The following is a 14,289-nucleotide window of genomic DNA, read 5'->3' on the forward strand; positions in this document are numbered from 1 at the left end:
TGTATTGGTTATAGCTGGTGTTGATAAATGCTACACTGTGTCATAGCATCGAGCTCCGAGTTATCTCGATGGGTATCTTGGAAAATCCAGCAGACTAGAGCTGGTGGTTGCTGTTGAGGGCTGGAAGAGAAGTGGAGAATTGTTTTTTTTCTTTCAAGGATCTGTAGTTCCGGAGATCAAAATGTGGTTTTCTGTTGTTGGAAGAACAGAATCCATGGTAAGTCCGTTCAGGTTTCTGTTGGGACTGTTTTTCTCTGAAGTTTTACTATCCCTGTACTTTTTCCTGCTCTCTTGCCTGTTTAAACCTGCCAGTAGTTATTTGTTCACGTAGCAACTATGTAATACAGCATGCAGTTAAATATAGTCAGATGTTAGTAGCTAACTTTCTAAAATCTAGAAAGAAAAAAACTAATTTTATAGCTTCCTCTTCATATGAAATTTGTGGAAGTGACTATTAATATTTTAAGTTTCAGGTGTGATAACTACTGTTTTACTGTGCCAGAGCATGAATAGCATGACCTGTGATCTGTTTACTTGTCATATTAGTTGGCTTTAATTCAGGTTCCTCTAAAAGTCTGTTTTCCTCTTAAAAAATCTTAGTGGAATAATTAAAATCAATGTCCCAAGCAGTGTAAGATTTTTAATACTCTCTAGACCCTTCTGAAAAGATGAGAACATTCAAATTTGTTGCAGTTAGGGTGTCTTATTGAACAAGTTCGCAGAGGAGAGGCATTTAAATTCTGTTTAGATTCCTACTGCACGAAAGAAAGGATTCCCATGTCCTGCAGGAAGTTTTGTTGATTAATCTTTGCATGTTGGTTATACTCATTAGTATATTGTGATTTAGTTCTTTAAAGTATGGCGCACTTCTACTTCTTGTCCAGTCACCTTGTAGTAGTATCAACAGAAAAAGTTACCTTAAGATATATACAAGGACCTTAAAATGCATATGTATGTGGCCCCACTGGCACATAAATCAGAGTGTATTTTCTAGGATTTTTTAGCAGGTAGTCTGACTAAGTAGTGCTTACTGAAATAGTGTGAGAGGTGATAAGGTGTTTCTTTTTTGATAGAAGCATTTTAAACATGACTATGACAGTTCAGCAGTATTACTGTTCTAAAAACAAATTTGTAACATCTTACCCAGAAATAATTTGCATTATTTGGCAACCTTGTTTGTTCTTAAGGATAAGTTAAATGATTCTACGTTGCTTTAATTTCTAAACCACTGTTTGTCATTTTATATTTAGCAGTCAGTTCAAGGTGTTAAATTTAAGGAGGGTTTGAGTCTACAGGAATATCAATTTTAAAATAAAATTTTTATGAAGGTTTTTCCGACAAATATCTTGTAGGAGATCCATGTAGAAGGAACAGGTTTAAACATGATTTTAATTATTTTTTCCCAAAATTGAAAATTATGCTTATAGTTAATTATACTGGTAATAATGTACAAATGTGGATCTAGCTTGTCCTTGCAAATACAGACAGTTGATAGGATTGTTTTTACTTTCTCAGCTTTTTACAGGTTTTAGGTCTTAAGATTTCAAATACCTCAGCATTTAAAGCCTTCCTGTGACTGTGTTTTCTAAGCATTTAAGGAAATTTTCTGGCCTTTCCTCCCAGCATGAATTAATTTAAATGTTTCTGTAATAAGACTTAAAATTTTGTGGAGGTGCTTTTTTATTAGTTTTATTCTTTTTTTTTTTTTAGTGTTCAGTACTAAACTGCTAAACTAAACTACTGGTGTTGCCTTAACAGGCTTCTTAGGAGGACTTTAGGGAAAAAATACAGTGTATAATTCTCGTTTTCAGAACAGATTTCTCAGTCTCAGAGAAATAAAATAGTATGTAGGTTGCCAGATTAGTTTTTATAATGAACAAATAAGTAGCTGTGTGTTAGCAATTTGCTTGGTTTTTGTTGATTCCTAGCTTCCAGCAGAGTTTTTGCTTACATTTTGGTGCCCTGGAGATGTTGTACAAAATTTTTTTAATGCTTTTATGTACTGTGTAAAATCTGAAGGTTACACTGTCACAGTGTGATTTTTCTTCTCAGTAGCTGTGAGACCTCAGCTCTGCTTAAGTGGAGTGGTTTTGTCTTATTTATTCACCGGTATTTAGATTGATACTGCAAATAGGTGACCCAGACATGTATTTTAGGCCCTCTGAAAGAAAGTGAGTTTTAAAATTCATGTGCCATTTCCTCATTGCACTAATACCCTGTATGTGTGTATGCAGGCACTTCTTAGCATGCCTGCTAAAATTGTAGCGCACATACACTGTAGTTAGAATTCCTGTACCAGGCTTCTTTAAATTCTGGCATTCTAATAACTTTGAAAATTCTGTTTAGATACATGTTAATACAGCTTTTCTTTTTTTTTTTTCCTATTAATGGAAAAAAACTTTTGGAATTTAGTAAGTTCTGTGTTGACTTTTTGCTGTATGAGTAATACTCTCAGTTGGAGTAGGAATTTAGGTGCTTAATAGTATGTGTTAGTGTACACACTGATCCAGGATTATTTTGTATCCATCTGAAACTGCAGAGCCTGCATTATGTGGAAGTTAATGCTCTGGGGTTTTTTGGGTTGTAATTTATCCTTAGCTATAAAGGCAAGTGCCGTTTGTTTGAAAAAGTGCAGAGATACAAGGTGGTTTTTTTTCCAAAATAAATTGCCTAGTATGTCTTGCCTGTGAAGCCTAATGCAGACATAATTAAGCTGAACCATAGGATCAGAATTGACTTACCGAGGAAGACCATCACAGAATCTGCAGCACAACTTGTAGATTCATATATAACTCTGAGTATTATTAGTGTGTCAGTGCTCATGCAGTATTTATAGCAAATGTACATGAAAAAGTTAACCCTTGTCTGGTGAAATAGAGCTCAAGCAATATATTTTCCTTGAGCTCAGTGAAAGGTTTTTTCTTTGAAACAAAAGAGAAGTGGAATCAAACGGGCTCATGTATTTAATTTCTTCTTTTTTTAATTAAGAGTGCCTTTAATGCATTTCTAGTATATTACATTAAGTTACAGCATTTATAATAATAAAGAAGATTACTTTTTCCCGAAGGATTAAGACAGACTAATTAACAAAATTTGCTTAGTCTTTTACAAATGTTGTATATGAAACCTTTTGCATTTACTTACCACTTTTCCCATTTCTTGAGAGTAAGAGTAAAGTAAAGTAAGTTTGGAACTGTTGCATACTTGATTCCAATCTTAGGATTGAATGTTAGGTCAGTTACATTCCTGGAGTGAGAGAGGAATTATGCTGTTGTAAATTTATGTATTTCTGTTTAGCACAGAAGATGCTAGAGCTCTTTGTGTCAGTGTACCTGCTTTCCATGCTGAACACTGTTAAAATCCCCATACAACCACATATGCACGAGAGTACAGTAAAGGATAATTTATTAATGCCATTTCAGGACATCCACTTCAGAACATCCTGGGTTGTCCTGTGAGAAGCACATTTCAAAGACGAGAGTATATTCACTTGCTTGCTTTGTGTGCAAGTCAATCTTGATTGCAAACATTCTTTTATTAAAAAGTAACATGTAACCCTTATTCCATTAAAAATAACAACAAAACTCTTCAGTCTTTTCTCTTTACTCCCTTAGAGATTTCTTATAAGTAGAGCATCCGGACACACCAGACATAAAGTTTCTAGGTTGTTGGATGTGTCAGATGTTGGGTGTACTGCTGCCAATCTGCCTTTCTTTTCCTTTGTGTATTAAGGCACTTCTCATCTGTTTTTCCCACTCAGTGCATTTTAAAGCTGCTGTGGAATTGGTCATAGCAGTTAAATGCCTAGTATCTTTACCTGTTGAATAATACTGATTTTCACCAAAGTTTTGGTGATAACCTTGTGCTTGTTTTGTTTAATTGGAAACATTTTGTTTGGTTTGTTTGATTGGAAATATTTTGGTTTGTTTAATTGGAAATATTTTGCCCACTTGTGACTGTACTTTTTCTTGCTCCAGAAACGTTTGGGTTTTAGCCCTCAACATGGAGGAGTATGTGAGAGGGGAAAGCAGAAGTATGTTGTATGTAGAGCATGGGTCAGTTTTAAAATTCTTTTTGAGTCAGGGTACAACATGACTCAGTGCAGCTGTAACTAACCACAGCTAACAGATCAGTTTTAGATACAGTAGGCTGGTTCACCTCATTTCTATTTGAAAAGTATTTTCTCTAATGATGACAGATTTCTGAAGTGTCTGCATTGGTCTTGAGACAACACAGACCTTAGCTCTCTCTGACAAAGTGGGCTTTTTCTGATTTTCAAGTCCAGAAAAGTTTGCACTTGCTAGAGGTGGGACCAGTAGCTACAAAGTTGGCCTTTCTCTGTCTCTGAGCCTGCAGCAAGTAGTTCAGTGAGTCTTAGACTTAGTATATTTAGTACCTAATGAAGATTAAAATTTTTACTCATCCAGATATAACCTAAGGAACACATGCAGCTTTATGGAATGTGAGTGGGTGGGTGGTCAAAAACCTTTGCTTTTGCCTCCTAGAGAATGAATTTGTAAATTTGCTGCATAGTTTAGTAAACTGTTATTTTTTAAAATGCTTACAAGCTTGGGTTATTTAATTGCTTCTAGATGAATTACTTTCCAAGGCAGTCAGAATGAGACTTGATTCTGTTCCATAGACTTGCTTTTAAGGATGTTTATTACAACTTGCAGAGAGCTTCTCTGGAAGCTTAAGAATCTGGAATCAGGAATTAGCCTTGATAAAAATCAGTGAAATCTACTCTGGGTGTAGTCAGATAAAAGGCATGACAGCTGGTATCAGGCTTGATAAGCTACATTTCTATGCTATTTTCTTTAAACACATGTTATTTGCAGTTGATTTGTTGGGTATTAAACTGTTTAATTTTTAATGTTTTGACACAGTCTTGGTATCTGAAGCCACTTAAATTGGAGTATTACTTAAAAAGGTTGGTGACTGTATGACACTTTTGTGGATTCAAAGTATAGTTGGAGAGGGAAGATACTCCCAGTTCAGTACTACTTTTTCATTTTACTGTTTATGTGAAATGTGAAACCATTTACATGTATATGTACTTAAGACAGAAATGTACATTTCTATATTGAAAGATCATTAGGAAGACATTCTGACATTTTATGGAAATTAAAGTCAGCTTTTATATTAAAACTTTCTTTATATTAAAACATCTAACATTTTTAAAAAAATTGTTATTGAAGGGTATGTTTTTAATCAGGTATGATTTTGCCAGACTTCATTGGAAGCTGTTCATTGCTTTAGTTTTATCAGAGTGATAAAGTATATGAAGCTCAACGGGTGTGGGCAAAAGAGGCTTCAGAACAAGTAATGACAAGACCTTCCTGTTAATTGTCTGGAGCAGCACCGGTTTGGTTAGGTGCTCCACTGCAGATCTGCTCTGCAGATGCATAGTTTTTCCTTAATTACTTAATACAAATCTTCTGTTATTTTTAACAACTGATTTTATAATAGTTTTATAAAAACAAAACTGTTTTTATAATAGTTTTTGTAGTTCTAGTTCTCATGATAGGTATTGAAATAACCAGGTCATTTTACAGGTCTCCTAAAACTGCAGGAATATTGCTAACCTCACAGAAAGTACAGCTGGTTTGTGATCCACCTATGTTGGGTGGGGATGTGTGGGCATGGGAGTGGTTCAGCTGTTAAGAGGTTAGCACCTGGTCAACAGATGGACCTTCACTCCCTCTCATTCTTTACACTGGGATGCTGGTGGGGCTGTGTGGTGTCTCAGTACCTCCAAGCCATCATTCTGCACGTGGCAGGTCCTCATGAGCGTGTCACAGCATGGGTGGCTCACCTGGGAATGAAGCTGCATGTTGATTCTCACTAGAAGGAGCTGGCTGTTGTTTTCACCATGCCTTTATGGCTGCTTGTCCTGGCAAATACCAAATGGGAAGGAGGAGCAAGCAGAATTTCTTCTACCTGCTTTTAATGTTTCTGTGGTGACTCACCAGCTCATGGATAGCTGTGCTGCTGCCATTAGGAAGTCTGTTGGATATTCCTGTTAACTCAAACTGTGACTTTTCTATACAGTTACACTGTATGGTGTTTTCTGGTTTAACGGCCAATAGAATATATGTCAGACAAAGTTCCCTGTGTCTGCTACTGTCAAGGAAGTCTTATAAAACTCATCTTGAGACTAGCAATAAAATCTGTTCTCCTTAACTTTTCTGATTAAATCTGTCATGTTTATTAATTTGTTACTGTGGTACTTTTGTACATCCTCAATTTTACATCCTCCTGATGTAGGAGTAGCAATTTCTTTTTTTAGATCACTGTAGTTTATCTTGTTCTTGTCTTCATTAGTCTGAATATTCTATAGAAGTAACTGTAATGGTTTGTTTTGGTCAGGTATTCTTTAATGCTGCCTCTTTTATTTCTACAGTTTTCATAGTGATACTTTTAAGCAAATGCGGTATTTTGGGGACAATCCTTTCAGAGCAAGGAGGGGCTTGCAAAGTAATCCTAATTGTGCAAACAATTATAGGCTACTGTGTACTAATATATTAAAAATGGATGTGATGGGAAAGGACTTGTTTCTTGTTAGGCTATCTCAAAAACTTAAGTTAGATTCCATTATCCAGCTTGGTCCTTCGGCTTCTTTAATATGACAGAATTTTTGTAGTTTTTAAGGAGAAAATTGTACCAGGCTTAAAAGAGGCGAATACCCTTTTGGACAACAGGTATGAAATCTTTGTATAGCATTGTTTCAGCTGAGCTTTTTTTTTTTTTTTAATGCATTAAATTGACTTGGCTCTGTTGTATCAAGTTAGTTTTTCTTCCATCCTCCTGCTCTCAGTGAATTTGTAGTTTTTTGGGGGTTTTTTGAGATTGAAGTCTTTGACTTGAAGAATGAAAATCCTATAAACTGGGGGGAGGTTGTTTATTTTCTTCATCTTTCAGGTTCTGTTTTAGTGAGGTACTGTAGTGGTTAGTTATTTGCTCCCCGGCCCTGTGTCAGTGCCATCTTAAATATATCAGCATTATAGAGACTGAAGTTGTGCTGATCAGAGGTGCCAAAATTGGGTCTTTAGCTCCTATGGATTGCCATAGGTACATGAGTTCTCGGAACTCTTCCAATCTTTCAGGCCCTACAGGAAAGCAATTCAGTTAATTTATTTGTTTGTTTGTTCAATAAATTCTTTACTGAATTTCTTTATGAAAGGTGATATGGCCTGAGATCCAGCTCAGGTTTTCCAGTTATCCTACTGCTATTTAGAAGACAATTGTAAGTGAAAGTTTACAGAGTCTTCATTACGTCTTAATTTTCCAAATATGAGTACTTAGCAAGCACTTTTCCTGCATTAGTTGAGAAGAATATATTATGTGTCCATGTATAAGAGTACATTTGTCAGAATATACCAATGTTATTTATGTATGTTAAAAAAAAGTTTTCTCTTAGGTGAGATTTTAATGTCGACTTTAATTATTGGATTTTAATGGGCTTTTGTTGGCTTCAGTCTGTCTGAATTCATTCATCTCCATGATAAATAGTAGTGTTTTTTTAAAAAGAACTGGAAGCTCTTGCTGCAGTTCCAGCTGGTTAGCTGTTCTCTGCTCCAGTCTTTGGTCATATATTCAAGTGAAGTTAGATTTGTATGGACTCTGCAACTCATGGCCTGTGACCAGTACTAATAGAAAACTCAACAGTCATCATCAGCCAGATGCCTATTAAACCCTCTCTGTGTTTTATTTCCTTACTTTTTATTTTCCTTTGGTTGTAATTTCAGACTCCATCTTGTAAGATTTTTCTAAACATGTTTTTGTTCTGTGGTAAGAACTATTTCAAACTAGCCTGCCTTGTAAAAAATAGAGCTACTCCACTTTTCTAAAGGGTTCCCTATCTTCCTTCAGTCCAACTTTAAATATTGTCACACCCTGTACAGGGGCCCACAGATGAGATAAAGGTAGGTCTAAGGAAAGTAGAAGTCCCAGTGAATTTTAATCTCTGGATTTATTGATAGTGTTTCTTACCTCAGTTTTTCGTTTATCCTCTTGACTTGTAGCTCCATTTAGTCTATCAGTAAGGGAGGACTCCTTGTTTATTTTGTTATTACATGGTTTACATGGTAGTTTGGTCACTTAAACATTTTCCCATAGATTTTCTTCATTTAGGTTTAGAATAATGACCCAAGTTACTATTCTAGCAGACATCTGTATGCAGAAGTGTCCTGTCTTTATTTTTACCTCCCAAGCAGGATTAGAAAATCTTTTAGAGTTCTAGTTATTAAAATTCCAGTTAAATTGAAAAGTTGTCCTTTGTCATAGAATTCCAACCTGTAAACCACAGCAAATTTAGGATTAATTATTCTCATACTCTGACTAAACTCCCAAGTGCAATGTGTTAACATCTTTCAACTTGTGCTCTTTTAAAACATTTAATTACTTCTTAAGATGAGTGTGAGATGATTAGAAAATCGTTATACAGGTGTTGTATCTCATGCAAATGTGTGGCTTCATCTTGGATACTGGATTTAATAGCTTGCCTCAGTTTCCCCCATGTGTTGGCTTTATGGATCTTAAAGATGAATAAGCCCCAAGCATGGAGAAGATTATTTTCAAGAATCTTTTCATGCTTGGCCTCAGAGATCTAATAAAGCTCTCTGGAAAAAGAGGAGGGCAGGAACATAACATTTTTATCCCATTGTGCAATTACATGAGTAAAAGCGCATTGTGCTTTTTATCCAGATGCATTTTCGTCAGTTCTACATGTGTCATTCATCTCCATCCCTTGCTAAAGTTAGGAAATTTTTAACATTTAGAAGGGGAATGGATGGGACTTGGCAAAATTGGAAAGTGTGTTTTCAGTGCATTTGCCATGGAGGCATTCAAAAGCTTAAAAATGAAGACCTTTTCCACTATGTACTTCACTTCTCTGTGTGGGAACCTGCATGTATGTGGGTGTTTGTTTTGCAATTGTTTGGGGGCTCAGCTCCCACTAGAATACGGTTGTTTTGCAGGCACTGCACAGAGCTGCTTGAAAAGTTAATAGGTGAGCCATAGTAAGATTTAGGAATTTCAAATGGTTTAAGTTGTTGGGTTGAAAATAACATTATTCACAAAATAAAGGAATTGACCTCCCTTAATGATTCAGGCCCCTCCTAGCAACCTCCTTTCCTGCACTGTTATGAACAAGTCATGCTGTGCTGTAAACAATTTAGGGAAGCTGATTAAGTTGAAAACAAAGCTTGTATTTGGGAGGAGGGGAACTGGAGACAGGGATCAGCTGAGTCTCCAGCCAGGTCTGTCATGGGACCTGCCACAACACAGTAGTGCTTGCACAGCTCCAAGTGTGAGACAGCATGGGAGCAGACAGGTGGGTTTCTTCCTGACACTGTATAAGTACACTGCTACTGTCACTGTAATTAATTTATTATTAGGGGATTTCTAAAATCCTGAAATGTGTGGATAGTGCTTCATTGCTGGCCTCCAAACTAGTTCTCTTGGCTTTATGCGCTTTATTTGTGTATAAAGGTTTTTGTGTATTGATTATTTAAGTGGATTGTAAAAGCACAGAATGGAAGTGTTTCTCATATTGCACCTTAGGTCTGATGTACATCAGGTATGAGCATTTGTAAATACCATATTCCCTTCTTCAGTCCCCAGTTCACTATTTGTTGAATTCTGCTCAGCTAATATCTTCCTTGTGGAACTTCTTTTCCCCTAGGGACCTGTTTTGGCTATGCATTGTAAAAGTAGGTATCACTTAGAAGTCCTCAGAGTTGTATTATACTCAGTTCAGTTCAAGAATATTGTCACCCAGGTGAACTGAAGCAGCACTAGCAGTTTATTGGGTTTTTTTCCTTAAATTATTACTTAAAGGGGAGGATTTCCCAAATTTTTCCTTCAAAGGGTATCTTTTACTTTCTGCAAGGATAATGAGAAGAAGTTGCATCAAGTGTGAAAGAAAATGGGTAGATTGGTAGCACTAGAAAGTGTGGTACAGCGGATGAGGCTTTTTTAAATATAGAATATCTTACATTATTTTTTGAAAAATCCTTGAAAAGGTTTTCGTGATTTTGTATTTGGTTATGTATATTTGAGAAAATATGCTGTAGGTTTCAGTATGTTAATCTTGGGGAAAGGGAATACGCCATCTCTTTATGCTTATTGCATTCTTGCTTTCCACAGTCATCTGACTCCTTTACAGTTGTGTTCTTCTGTTTGGACTAAAGGCCATATGGATGCACATGCTTCTGGTATTAAAGATTGGAGAAAATAAAATGAAGTGAAAAGAAGGTTTATCATACTTTTGTTACTGATACATACATGTTATTGCTCTATTTGTGGGGGAATAGTTTTAATGATGTTGACTTTCACATTCCTTTGAAAGAAAAGCAGTTTAATAAGTAGTTTACTAAGAAATCTGTTTAATTGTGAAGCCTTAAATGAAAACAGGAAAACCCATGTGGAGCATATGAGAATTTTATTCACTTTGGAGTTTAGTATGGCTGACTACATATTAAGAACCTTTTTATGTTTCTAAAAATTGTATATTTTCTTCTAATGCAGCCTTCTGGAAGGTAGAAACAAAGCAAAATCAAGTCTATTTCAATAGAAATTAGGAATTTGGATTCAAGTTACCGTAAAGCTTAGGGTGAAAGTTGAAGGGAAGGTGATGAGTTGATTTTAAGGTATTTAGTGAGAAGTCTTCCCAAGCTTGTACATGTGTATCATTAGAAACATGTTAAATGACATGTGAATTAGAGGAGAAGCTTGCTGGTCCTGATAAGAGATGAGTAAATGTGGTAACTGATAGAGGTTTTCTTGTCATGTAATCTGAACAGAGATTTATTTTTAAGTAATTTTTATGCTTTCAAAATGCATTATTTTTGTATTTAAGTGAGATGACTTGGAGCTAATACATCTGCTCATAACTTCCTTTAAAAGAACAGGAAAGAGATTGACAAACTGTATAGATATCATAAAAACATTAGAAAAGAAGCAATGAGGAGTAAAATGCCATCTCCTTTGAATCATAATGAAGAATTACTGTCAGGGTTATAGGCGCAGTTAGAGCAAAAATCTGACTGATATGGTATCTTCTAGCTGTGGTGCCTTTAGCCAAAGAACATAACAAAAGTGTAAGATCTTTCTCTCCTGTGAAGAAAGGGTGGGAGAATTGGGATTGTTCAGCCAGAAGTAAAAACCCCAGAGTAGCCTAAATGTGGCCTTCCAATACCTAAAGGGTGCCAGCCAGCCAACTGCAGAGGGACTTGTTAGAAGAGTAAGACCAGGGGGGATGGCTTTAAACTGAATAAGAGTAAGTTTAGATTAGATGGTCAGAAGAAGTTCTTTACTGTGAGAGTGGTGATGGATTTGAACTGGTTACTCAGCTAAGTGGTGGATGCCCCATCCCTGGAAGTATTCAAGGCCATGCTGAATGGGGCTCGGAGCAACTCGCTCTAGTGGAAGGTGTCCCTGTCTGTGTAAAGGGGGTTGGAGCTAGATGATCTTTAAGGTTCTTTTCAACCCCGACTATTCTGTGGTTCATCCTGGTTTTTAGCTTTCTGTAATTTCAGAGTGCCTTGTATCTGTTTGGGGGAGGGGGGTTTTATGTTGTTTGTTTGGTTGGTTTTTTCCCTAAAGCCTCAAAGAGCTCTACCGAGAATCTTGGCTTCTGTTTACACTTTGGCACCTCTCAGCAGTCTTGTTCCTGGCTGTTTCCCAATTTAATTATGAAATCCTATGGAAAATGTTTTGCAGGGTGGAGGTTGGTTGCATTTTGTTTGTGTTTTACTATTTAAAGCATTCTAGATGTGATAGGAGAAGTAAGAACGTGTTTTCTACTGGCTGATCAGAGAGATGATAAATAATTATATCAGTGCAACTCATAATCCCATTGGCCTTCAGTTCTTTGATTGTTGCTGAGCTGAGGAGCCAATGTGTCTGCTTAGTTGGTTCTCTCAAGAAAGGTATTCCATGTTTCTGATGAGTCTGTTAGTGTCATTTTGTAAGGGAGTAATCAGAATTATAAGCAGTTTTCTAAATGTGACCCTTTTAGATTTTTAGTGACCATGGTGGTTTTTGCTTTGTTCTTTTCTATTCTGCTGGCTTCCAGATTTCTGAGCTGATATAAGATGGCTCTGGAAACAGTGACTAAACTTCAGAAGCTAAAGTCAGTTTAGAAACCATTCTTTATGGTATTTGTGCAATTGAAAATGTTTATTTCATCATTATCTGCAATCCAATATAAGCCACTTATCATGGGCTTATACAGAAGGTTTCAACTTTGTTTAATGTGCCTAAGAGTCGTAATCAAGCATGACAAAGGTGATGTATATGGATGAATGTAGCGTCTAATGCAATAAATGAGTACCAAAGTTGTGTGATTAATTGTGCGCTGTTTTAAGTGGCAGTGCTCTTCCAAAGGTTTGCTTGTTTTTACCTAATCATGGTATGAGACAGATCTTTGTCTGAATTTCTGGACGTAAGGGGAAGAGATTCCTGCTAGCATCCTTTGAAGTTAGTACTGAATAAAAACGCTGTCAATTCCAGGTGGCTTAAGAGGAATCTGATTATCCTTGGTCAGTGTGGCCTCCAAAAAAAGCTGGTGTTTGATTCCTGCAATGACAGATGTGATGCATGAGGTTACAACTCAAGGGTGGGTGGGTGAGTTGCTGTTGATTATTTTGCCCTTTGGAATTCAAGGTTCTTGCCTTCAGGTATGCTTAGTGGCTGGAGGCATAGGAAGGGACATATAAACACTGTCATTTAATTTTCAGTTCCCAGCTAGGAAAGGTGGTAACTGGTTCTGCCAACAGTGCCCTGGTGGGAACCAGCACCTTAGAAGGTTGAAACATTACATCACATTTGAACCAGTGAAGTACATCTTCACCCCATTACTGCTCCAGTGTTCAGCATCAGGTGATCCATCTGCAGCTCTTGGTTTTGACTTACTTGATGAATCTTCTATTTGGTACATTTAGTTACATTACTATTATTTGCCCTTTTTTTGGAACACGTAGGAGCATGGTAAACAGCGCATACATTTAGGGCTCCTCTGCAAACTTCTGTTCCTTGTGAAAACTAACAACTTTTGATTCATTATTGAACCTGTTATTAATACACAAGGACAGGTTCTTTCTTATTGCGTGTCACCTTGAAGTCTTGAAGAACTCCTGCTAAAAGATCTTGTGATGTCCATCTTGGAAGTCTAGGTGTTCAGCTAGATCATCCTTCCTCATATGCATCTTGGTTCCTCGGGGGAAAAACAAAGAGATTTGTGAAGCATGATTTCATTTTCCATTACATATATCTAGCTATCTTCTGACTTGCGTTTCTCATAACTTTAGCCAATTTTCCTGGTATAAAGTTAAAATTATTCTGCAGTTATAGCAGTGTTTCTTTAGAGCTTTAAAAAAAAAAAAAAAACCAAACTAAAAAGAAACTGAACTCTCTTAATTTCTTTGTATTCTTTCTAGACAAAGAAAGTATCTGTATTTCAGTTATTTTTTGCATTTTTCCTTTTTATCCATAAGTATGACTTAAGCAATTATTATGAAAATTTGGACACGTCGAATGCTAATCTGGAATCATAAGACTTGAAGGCATTATTTTTCTGCGTCTTTCCTGTAAACATTTGGGATTAACCTAAGACTTAATGAAAATAAGTCTTTCACTTGTGTAGAAAACCATGTCTGTGTAACAATAGCTTTGGAATAATCTTCACCTTGGTTCTTATTTTACTCTATTAAAACAATGGGAGCAATGCATGCTTTTGCTGCCAAAACAAGAGTTGCAAAGGAGGAGGGAAAAAAGGGAGTAAGCTGTATGTTGAACATCAAAGCAATTTGGGGGGTTGTACTAGAAAAATGATGTTACAATTAAGTCTGTGCTCTGTTGAAAATGTCTTTAGCACTCTCCTAAGTGATTTGCAGAGTAAAATGGCACCATTTGCTGAAGTAGATAAATGACAAGTAATAGTCTTACATTATAAGAGACAATGGAAAGGTTTGTGATACTAACATTTGGACTGATTTGTGTGGTGTCTTGTACATTGGAGCATGTGGATGACACAACAGCATGGCTTGAATAGATGCTTCCATTCTTGTATCTTGGTATCTGTTGGTATCTGTCTTGCAATAAGTTCATTGTTAACAATCCTTTCAAAATGTAGCAGAACACTTTTGAGAAAGATGTTTTATGAACAAAGTTGCATGGTTTTGCACTAGACTTAAATATTGGCTCTGTCAATTCTAAAATACTTATGTCTGCTTTACTTGTTTATGTAAAGCTAAAGGCACTCTCTCTTCCTTTACACTGGCTCCT

General features: G+C 36.3%; 1 protein-coding gene across 7 annotated transcripts in view; it reads left to right on the top strand.

The window, feature by feature from the left end:
* AFDN (afadin, adherens junction formation factor) overlaps positions 1 to 14,289 on the top strand; it is a 115,162-nt gene that overhangs the window by 77,497 nt on the left and 23,376 nt on the right. The gene's annotated exons all lie outside the window — the stretch shown is intronic.

Source organism: Molothrus aeneus, chromosome 3, assembly GCF_037042795.1.
Source record: "Molothrus aeneus isolate 106 chromosome 3, BPBGC_Maene_1.0, whole genome shotgun sequence".
Lineage (NCBI taxonomy): Eukaryota > Metazoa > Chordata > Aves > Passeriformes > Icteridae > Molothrus > Molothrus aeneus.